The following is an 8,788-nucleotide window of genomic DNA, read 5'->3' as shown; positions in this document are numbered from 1 at the left end:
TGCCATAATTCAAAAGCATCAATTCTTAGGCGATCAGCCTTCTTAATGGTCCAGCTCTCACTTCCATACATCACTACTGGGAAAACCATAGCTTTAACTATATGGACCTTTGTTGGCAAGGTGATATCTCACAGGCATATAGCCTATGCCAGTGGCAGTAGACCATAGCCAGAATGCTCACCCCCCTTTTTGAGGGGGTACGTGGCAGTACACCATGTTGCCACCTCTTTTCGCCTCCTCGTCCACTACAACTTCCCCACCCCCAGAGGGTTTTGGCATCACCTACCAAAGCGGGTTTACCACAAAGTGGTGGGGCTAGAGCAGCCAGCGCTTCCTTTTCCTGCTTTCCTTGATGTGTGGGCTGCTCTAGCCATGCCACTTTGTAGTAGAGGAGGACTGGAATTTTCCACACAACTGGGAGTTAAAATATAATAACCTTAGAAAAACTATCTTAATTATGTCAACTTGTTCTACCGCTTTTTGGGGGGGTGATGCAGGGCATGACAATAATTGCCTCTTCTTTTCATTCCTGCAAAGTTCTAGTCTCATGCGGATGCAACAAAAGGTTTAAGAACTAGTTTGTCTCTCTAAGTGATGATCTGATTAGACAAAACTAATGGAACACTGGAGATTAGGGAGAGGCAGGGAGATTTGGATAATAATCACAAAGCAATTTGACGACAATGGGTGGAAATGAAATGAAAGGGAAAGAACAACAGAAAGATTTCTATCAGGTTTCTTCTCACATTACTGGAACATTTAGGAAAATGTTGAATGTGCCATGGTGATTTTATATCAATTAGAATTGGATCAGCACCCACCATGCTACAACATATTTTTGTTTTTTGTTTTCCTATATCAAGTGACATTATTTGCATCCTTTGCAAAGCTTCCACGCTGTAATTTCTTCCTCCCTCAGAGTCAGAGTCTTTTTCTCCCCACCCCCATCTAAAGCAGAGGCATGGTTGGTACCCACCACTTGGAATTTCTGCTTCACAGAACAGGGCCACAATTTATGATAAATCCTAAATCTAACAGTAGCACAGATTTTGATTCTTGAGACTATATCACTTTAGAATGCAGCTGGGAATTACATGATTGAATGCTGCCCTTGTCAAAAGTTCTTTGCCCATGGAAAATTATCATATTAGGGAGAGGAGTTCTAGCCTGGTGCCCCTGCATGGAGGTTTTTCTTGCGGGGGGCAGGGCAGGGGCGTAATGGATTGCATGATCCCTACTTGCATGCTGAAACAGTATCTCAGGAAGGTTTTACCATGACTCCTGAAAAACTGTAGCTCTTACTTGAGCTTAACTTCCAAAAAATAATAATATCAGATCTCTACGACTAAGGGAAATTGGAAATTTGTTAAGAGATGAAATGCTATTATTTAGGGAGAATTGATTCATTATTTTAAAGCACTGGAAGAGCAACAATGCTAAATGTTGTGAATAAAACAGTGACAAGTGGTCTTCCATCCCAATGTACAGATTTTGGCTTCACATTAGCTTATCAGTTATCAGCAATCAAACAGCTAGTTGATCCTCCAATGCCCTAATTCCTATGCAGAAAAGGGTGCAAATCTTGCACCCAGTACTCATTAGTTGCAATGTGTTTGCTCAACTCTCACCCTCAACCACATACAAAAATCCTAATAAAATAATGGACCCTGGGGGTGTGCAACTGTACCCTGGATTAGCTGCGTACTGTTTAACATCAATAAATGACACATACTCTCTTTTTAAAATTTAACTTCTTATCGACTTTTTGAACAATCAAGTCCTCTTTTCTTGCTGGTCAACCATTATTCATGTGTACATAAAACAAACTTGGTACATTGGGAGTGGGGAGTCGGATGGATGGCAGTCAGGTAAACTAGGTCAACAACCATGTCATTGGGCTAGATTCAGGTTTTCTTCATAGTTAGTTTCAGCCTAAAATTGAATGGATCCATCTCTGATCCTTGTAACTTTCACACATATTCATTCACAAGTCTGTTGCACCTTATTTCCATACTGATGTATGAACTTAAGAAGCCTTGCATGGAAACGGAAGATTAATGTATATAAATATGTATTGCGAAATCCGCTTTCACACAACTCATTTTTTAGACCAACCAAAATGTCGCAAAAGAATTGGCAAGTTTTTGAGTTCTCCAGGTTAGATGGTGTTTTTAAAAAGAACGCAAGGGAGGGAGGACAGCTTTGGGGGCTGGTGTTAATTCCACCTATGTCTATATTCAGTAGTCTTAAGCTTGAGTCTGGGAGGAGGTAGCAGACATTCAAATGAGAGCTCTTCAGGTGCTATGCAAGTATCAAGTTGCACTTCAAGGAGGAAAAGAATATATTAGGAGATTTCACCATCTCTAGAATACAACAATAAGCTGTCACTCATGTTTAAGTATGTATATTATATCCAGTGCTTCTCCCCCCCAGACTTGGGGGGGGGGTCTCCTTGCCAGCTAGAGGCTTGTTGAGCAACTAAGCAAAGCCCTCCCCATCTGTCCTCTGGCTGATGTGAGCTGGAACAGCAATGAGACTTGCTCAGCTGAGGTGTGGAGAGACTTCTGAACCCCAACTGAACAGCTTAACAAGCCCCCTCTCCAGCACTGCCCCAGCTCATGCTTGCTCAGCTGTAGTGTGGCTTTCACACATGTCAGTTGTGAGCCAGGAGGCTGAAGAGCCTTGGCAAAGCCCTGCTGCAACTCCAGCTTGTGTGGAGACCCTCTCCGGAGACCATAGATGATGTCCACTTTGGGTTGTGGGGAGGGTCTCGTTGTGAGCTTAGGCTGGTCAGGTCTCTTCCAACACTTCCAGGGCCCACCTGAGAGGTGATGGAATGCTGCTCTGGTGCTTTCCAGCAGGAAAAAAAATGAAAAAAGTTTGTGATTAATGCAATTATTAGGGGTTCCCTTCCACACAAGAAAAGAGAGCCCCTTTCCCCCCTGAAATGACTGCAGCAACCTGGTCCTCTTGATCAAGCCTGTTCTATAATAGAGCATGATTCTTGAAAGATCTCACTGTTTGACACATTGTCCTCTGCCTCAAAAGGCTGGCCTTTTCAGCACTTTAGCTGAGAAATACAATGGCACATGTTGTTAAGCGGCCGTCAATTCAACACAACACCATGGTAATTTGCTGCTTTTAATTATCCCTTGCAACAGCTGTGAAACACACACTGAAATCCTGTGACATATGTGGTGTGGTACATTGCATGTGTTTATTTTTTAACTTACAACTTGCTTGATATTTCAACCCGTTAACCTCCTGATTTCTCTCTAGAATAGGGAATGAGGAACCTTTGGCCCTCCAAATGTTGCTGGAGTCCCAGTCAACATGGGTTATGATCAGGCGTAATAAGTTGAAGTCCAAACAGATGCGGAGGTCCATTCACCATCCCTGCTTTCGAAACACCCGCATTAAAAGTATAGGTTTTCAATAATACACACTAATATATTATCCCACTGCCCCATCCATAACTGTGACTTGTAAATGTTCATTTGGACCCAAACCACCCAACATGACCCCTTTTTTTACCTACCAATGTCCAAGCTCCAAACCCTCCCTTCCCGCACATAGTCCATTGTGTGTTTATGAGTAGCACGGGCCTGGATTTTCAATGTCAAATTCCATAGTTGTTGCATCAAGATTTAGACCATAAAATCATGGAATTTTAGGGCTTGGATGACCCTCAAGGTTCTTTTGCCTTTTAGGCAAGGCCTGAAACCTATTCATCCATACAATCCTGATTTTATCAGTGCATCACCAGAGAGCACAAGTAATTCAACTAGTAACGATTCCCATCAGCACAAGGATTTTCTGTTGTGCAATGGGACTTCCTCAACTCTCATGCTTGTTTGTTTGTTTCATTGACATCTGACGGCCCTCTGCTTGGTTCCCTGTAACCTCACTTCTCACAGTGAGGGAACTGCCAGAGGACCCTTGGAGCTAGACCACAGTGTCTGGGCTGAATGATGGGGTGGAGATGCTCCTGCTGAGTTTGATAGGCTACCAAGTTTGATAGGCTTTTCTGCAGATTGACGTTTGTTTCAATTCATCAGTAAACAGCAGGGTTTTTTTCTCTTGCAAAAATGGTAGTACAAATGAAAAAAGAACAGTCAGACCTGTGTCTAGAAAGCAAGGTGCAAGCAGAAAACCTCCAAGACCCATGATTTTTAGGCACATGGTATGTGAAGTGTAGATGAGCCCTTTGTAAGCCTCCTTGAGTGTGCGAACTTATAGAAAGGTGGGATAACTAAATAATAATTCTTTAAACTCTGATACAGTTAAAATTACTTTCTTTGAGTATGATTCATCAGACTCTCTGGCAACTAAGTGCACTGCCGGTACTAGCTTGCTGCAATTCCAGTACATGATAGACTAGCTCTCAGGGTCACATTACAATGAAGTCACAATTCAACGTGAATGTACAATTTCCTTTTGAAAAAATGATATAAAGAGGGATGGGCAAGATAAACTGTAGGCTCTTTCACCCGGGATCTCTTTTCCATTTTCCATATCTGGGAATAGTGAGGGACAAGGTTAGTGAGCTCTTTACATTCATTGTCCTCATCTGGCTGCAAACAACATTCATTTCAAAAGGCTGGTTCACTTCCTCAAAACCACACTGCGTTAAACAGGTTTAGGCAATCAAAACATTTTGTCCCACTTCACGATGCAATGAATATTTCTCTGACAGACATCAGCTTGCAGTCAGAAAAGAGGTTTGAGTGAGATACTCATGGAATTAAGGAGATCTGATGAAGCTTAACTATATAGTCACACACAAACATGTATCAGCTAAGCAATCTGCATACAGGTATAGGGTGGAATTCAGCTAAGTTGCTGTGTGTGTGAAATAACGTCCCAGCATGCAACACGACTTTACCTGATCTTCTTCAGGTGTTTCTTACATACAGGACACTTGTGAAGTGAACTGGAAGTGAGGTTGCAGTGCTGCCCTGGCTCCTGAGAGCCAGTGTGGTGTAGTGGTTAAGAGCGGTAGTCTCGTAATCTGGGGAACCAGGTTCGTGTCTCTGCTCCTCCACATGCAGCTGCTGGGTGACCTTGGGCTAGTCACACTTCTTCAAGTCTCTCAGCCCCACTCACCTCACAGAGTGTTTGTTGTGGGGGAGGAAGGGAAAGGAGAATTTTAGCCGCTTTGAGACTCCTGAAGGGGAGTGAAAGGCGGGATATCAAATCCAAACTCTTCTTCTGAGTGTCCACACATCGAGTGTGGCCATTTGCAAAGGAACCGCTAAACATGAGCAGCTGAACACAGTTGCACAGACACCCTCATTCCATGGAGCCTAGTAGAATCACATAGGCATAGAGGCATAGTAGAATCACAGACTCATAGAATTGTAGAGTTTGAAGAGATCCCTATGATCATCTAATCGAATCCCCCGCAATACAGGAATTTTTCACCCAATGTGGGACTCAAACTCAAGACTCTTAATCTCAAAGAGTCTTGTGCTCTACCAATGAAGCTATTTGATAAGCTCCTTTGCAAATGGGATGCAGGGCTAGTCCAGGGATGCAGAGTCCAGAGTGGGGCTAGATGCAGAGAAACTAACACTTAAAATGCTTGGGCAGTTTTGGAATTAAAGTCATTCACCATGGGGGGGGGGGGTTGAATGCAGTGAACAAGTTCTTTACCCTTTCTATTAAGATGACATTAATTTTAAAAAGCTCCTAGAATGACACAGAACCTCGTAAATAGCTCTCAAGTGAAAACTTTATAAGTGGAAATTAAATATTAACTCCGGAGGAAATTATCAGATGACTGTGCCCTTTAGAGTCCATTAGTCATTCTATTTGGCCTCAGAGCACAGATAAATATTCAAATCAGGTGGCTAACCATTCAGTTGCCTGCAGCTCTAGTCCAGACAACATCATTTCCACCTATTCCAAACCCCACCCAAAGCACTGCACGTCAGTGGTGTATAATGGAAGGTGCATAATTAAACTGTGTTACTGCTGGTCTTCTGAGGTTGGGCTTTCATGACATGAAATCATTCTATTGTGAAGTTTTACAAGGCATCAGTTTGATGATGCCACGGAAACCACAGATCCCTTCCAGCGTTCCTTCCTTTACTTGTTCAGAAGCATTTATATGGAGTCATCATCAAAGACTACATAGATCTTCAAAGGGCCTATTCTTGTGTTTCATCAACAGCTGCTAAAATCACTAATATGCAATCTCCAATACCCTGGTTTCGACAGATGCCTTTACTGAAAATGCACTGCTATCATATAAAAATCTGCATGCCCTCGCTTCTCATCAGATATATTTATATTGACCAACACCAAACTGGGGTTTGTGTCCTGATCTATGGTCTTGGCATATTGTGTGAATTTGGGGGTTTCCTACTCAGTCAAAACATTTGAGACTTTTTGGAGAAAGCAAATAGAACACAGGGAGACAAAATGGTGCCATCCAGATGTTTTTGGACTACAACTCCCATAATCCATTGGACCCTTGGTCCTGCTGGTTGGAACTAATGGGTCTTTTAATTCGGACAGGAAAAATGGCTTCCAGGTGGAAAAATCGAAGTTGGAAACAGAATTGTTAGAACCCAGTGCTAAGGTATTGTCGAGAATGTATAATCTGCTGTTGAAATGGAATACTGAGGATGAAACGGTTAAATCTGCTATGATAAAATGGGCACAAGATATTGGTCATAACATTATGTTTGCTGACTGGGAACGGTTGTGGACCACTGGTATGAAATTTACGGCATGTAATGGCTTAAGAGAAAATATTATGAAAATGATTTACAGGTGGTACATGACCCCAGTCAAGCTAGCAAAAATTTACCATTTGCCCGATAATAAATGATGGAAATGTAAAGAAACGGAAGGAACATTCTTTCACCTTTGGTGGGCCTGCCCAAGGATCAAGGCTTTCTGGGAAATGATCTACAATGAACTGAAAAAAGTATTTAAGTATACTTTCTTAAAGAAACCAGAGGCCTTTCTCCTGGGCATGGTCGGCCAATTGGTGTTAAAGAAGGATAGAACCTTTTTTATGTATGCTACAGCAGCAGCAAGAATACTCATCGCAAAGCACTGGAAGACACAAGATCTACCCACTCTGGAAGAATGGCAGACGCAAGTTATAGACTATATGGAACTGGCAGAAATGACCGGCAGAATCCGAGATCAAGGAGAAGAGCAGGTGGAAGAGGACTGGAAGAAGTTTAAAGTTTATCTACAAAAACATTGTAAAATTTATGAATGCTAAGGGCATTGTAAAGGAAATGAAGGGGTTCTAGTGATTAAGATAAGTAAGAGTATAAAGGGAAGGATAAAGGATGAACTTGAATAACATGATAATTGTTGAACTAATTTTAAAGTGGAATACATGAAAGGAAGGCGGGTGGAAGCAAAGAAAATAAGATTTGGAAGGGTATTAATCTGAAACAGAGTTTTTTAATGTTGAATTTTCTTTTTTATGTTTTTATTTTTCCTATTCTGTGTTTTTGTTTGTATTTCTGATGTGTGTGCTTGTTGGTTTTTTGTGATTTTAGTTAATTTTATTGTTGTTAATTTTTGTAAAACTCAATAAAATATCATTTTTTTAAAAAAAGGAACTAATGGGTCTTTTAGTCCAGTAACATCTGAAAGGCCACAAATTCCCCATTCCTTAAACAGAGTTTGGAGAACACTTCCTTGTGGTGGTGATATGATGTCTCGTTGTCAGAAAATCTTGTGCAACCCAACATTTAAAATTACTCTGAAGGTCCCTTCTCAAGTGAAGTCTGTGGAGGTTTTGAAGGAAGCCAACCAAGTAAAATTAGAGATATTTCAGAGTGAGGTTTTGCACTTCTCTAACTTAACAAACTATGGCTGAACTGGAAGTATACGTGTGTGTGTTCATATTGTAAATTGTTTTTATATATAGTGGTACCTTGGGTTAAGAACCTAATTCGTTCTGGAGGTCCGTTCTTAACCTGAAACTGTTCTTAACCTGAGGTACGACTTTAGCTAATGGGGCCTCCCGCTGCCACCGTGCCGCCAGAGCACGATTTCTGTTCTCATCCTGAAGCAAAGTTCTTAAACCGGGGTACTGTTTCTGGGTTAGTGGAGCCTGTAACCTGAAGCGTCTGTAACCTGAAGCGTCTGTAACCTGAGGTACCACTGTATATTATAAAAACCTCTGTCTGCCGCAGTAAGCACATTCTTTTGCAAATTTTTGGGAAGGATGTAAAACTGGTTTTTTTTAAAAAAACAAAACACCTGTCCATTGTCCAACTGACAAAAGCACAAGGAAGGCAAGGGGAGAGCAGTGAAACTGCATCAGCAAGAGGAATACTAGAGGTATGTGGTGTGCATCTGAGCCCTGGTCTCCTCACACAGCTATGCAAGTGGTACCTCTGCCCAACATCCATAAAGATTATGCAAAGCCCTCACAGTGAATTGGCTGGCATTTCCCTTAATGTATTAACTTGCAGCAATACCTGATTGCTTGTGTGGCACCATCATGATTCACAGCTACATTAGTCATAACCCTTGCTCCATTGGACCACATTTCACCTTTCTCCCTAATGTGCCATTATCTCCGGATTGTGGGTTTGTGGGCAGGACCCTAGTGCTTACTTTTAGCACAGTTCCTGGCAGTTTTAGATGCTTTGCGAATAACTTAACAAATACTCAACTGCAATGGCTACTACCATGGCTATGGAGACCAAAAAAGATTAGCACAATAAATGACACCAAAGTAGCAAAATCCCGAGGAAATGGCAGCGAACAGTGCAGAAAAAGGCAAAACCAAGAGGTTTTCATGGAT

This window comes from Podarcis gaigeae (assembly GCF_964106915.1).
Source record: "Podarcis gaigeae genome assembly, chromosome: 17".
NCBI classification, from domain to species: Eukaryota; Metazoa; Chordata; class Lepidosauria; order Squamata; family Lacertidae; genus Podarcis; species Podarcis gaigeae.
The sequence above is the reverse complement of the archived record's forward strand: the minus strand, read 5'-3'. Positions refer to the sequence as shown.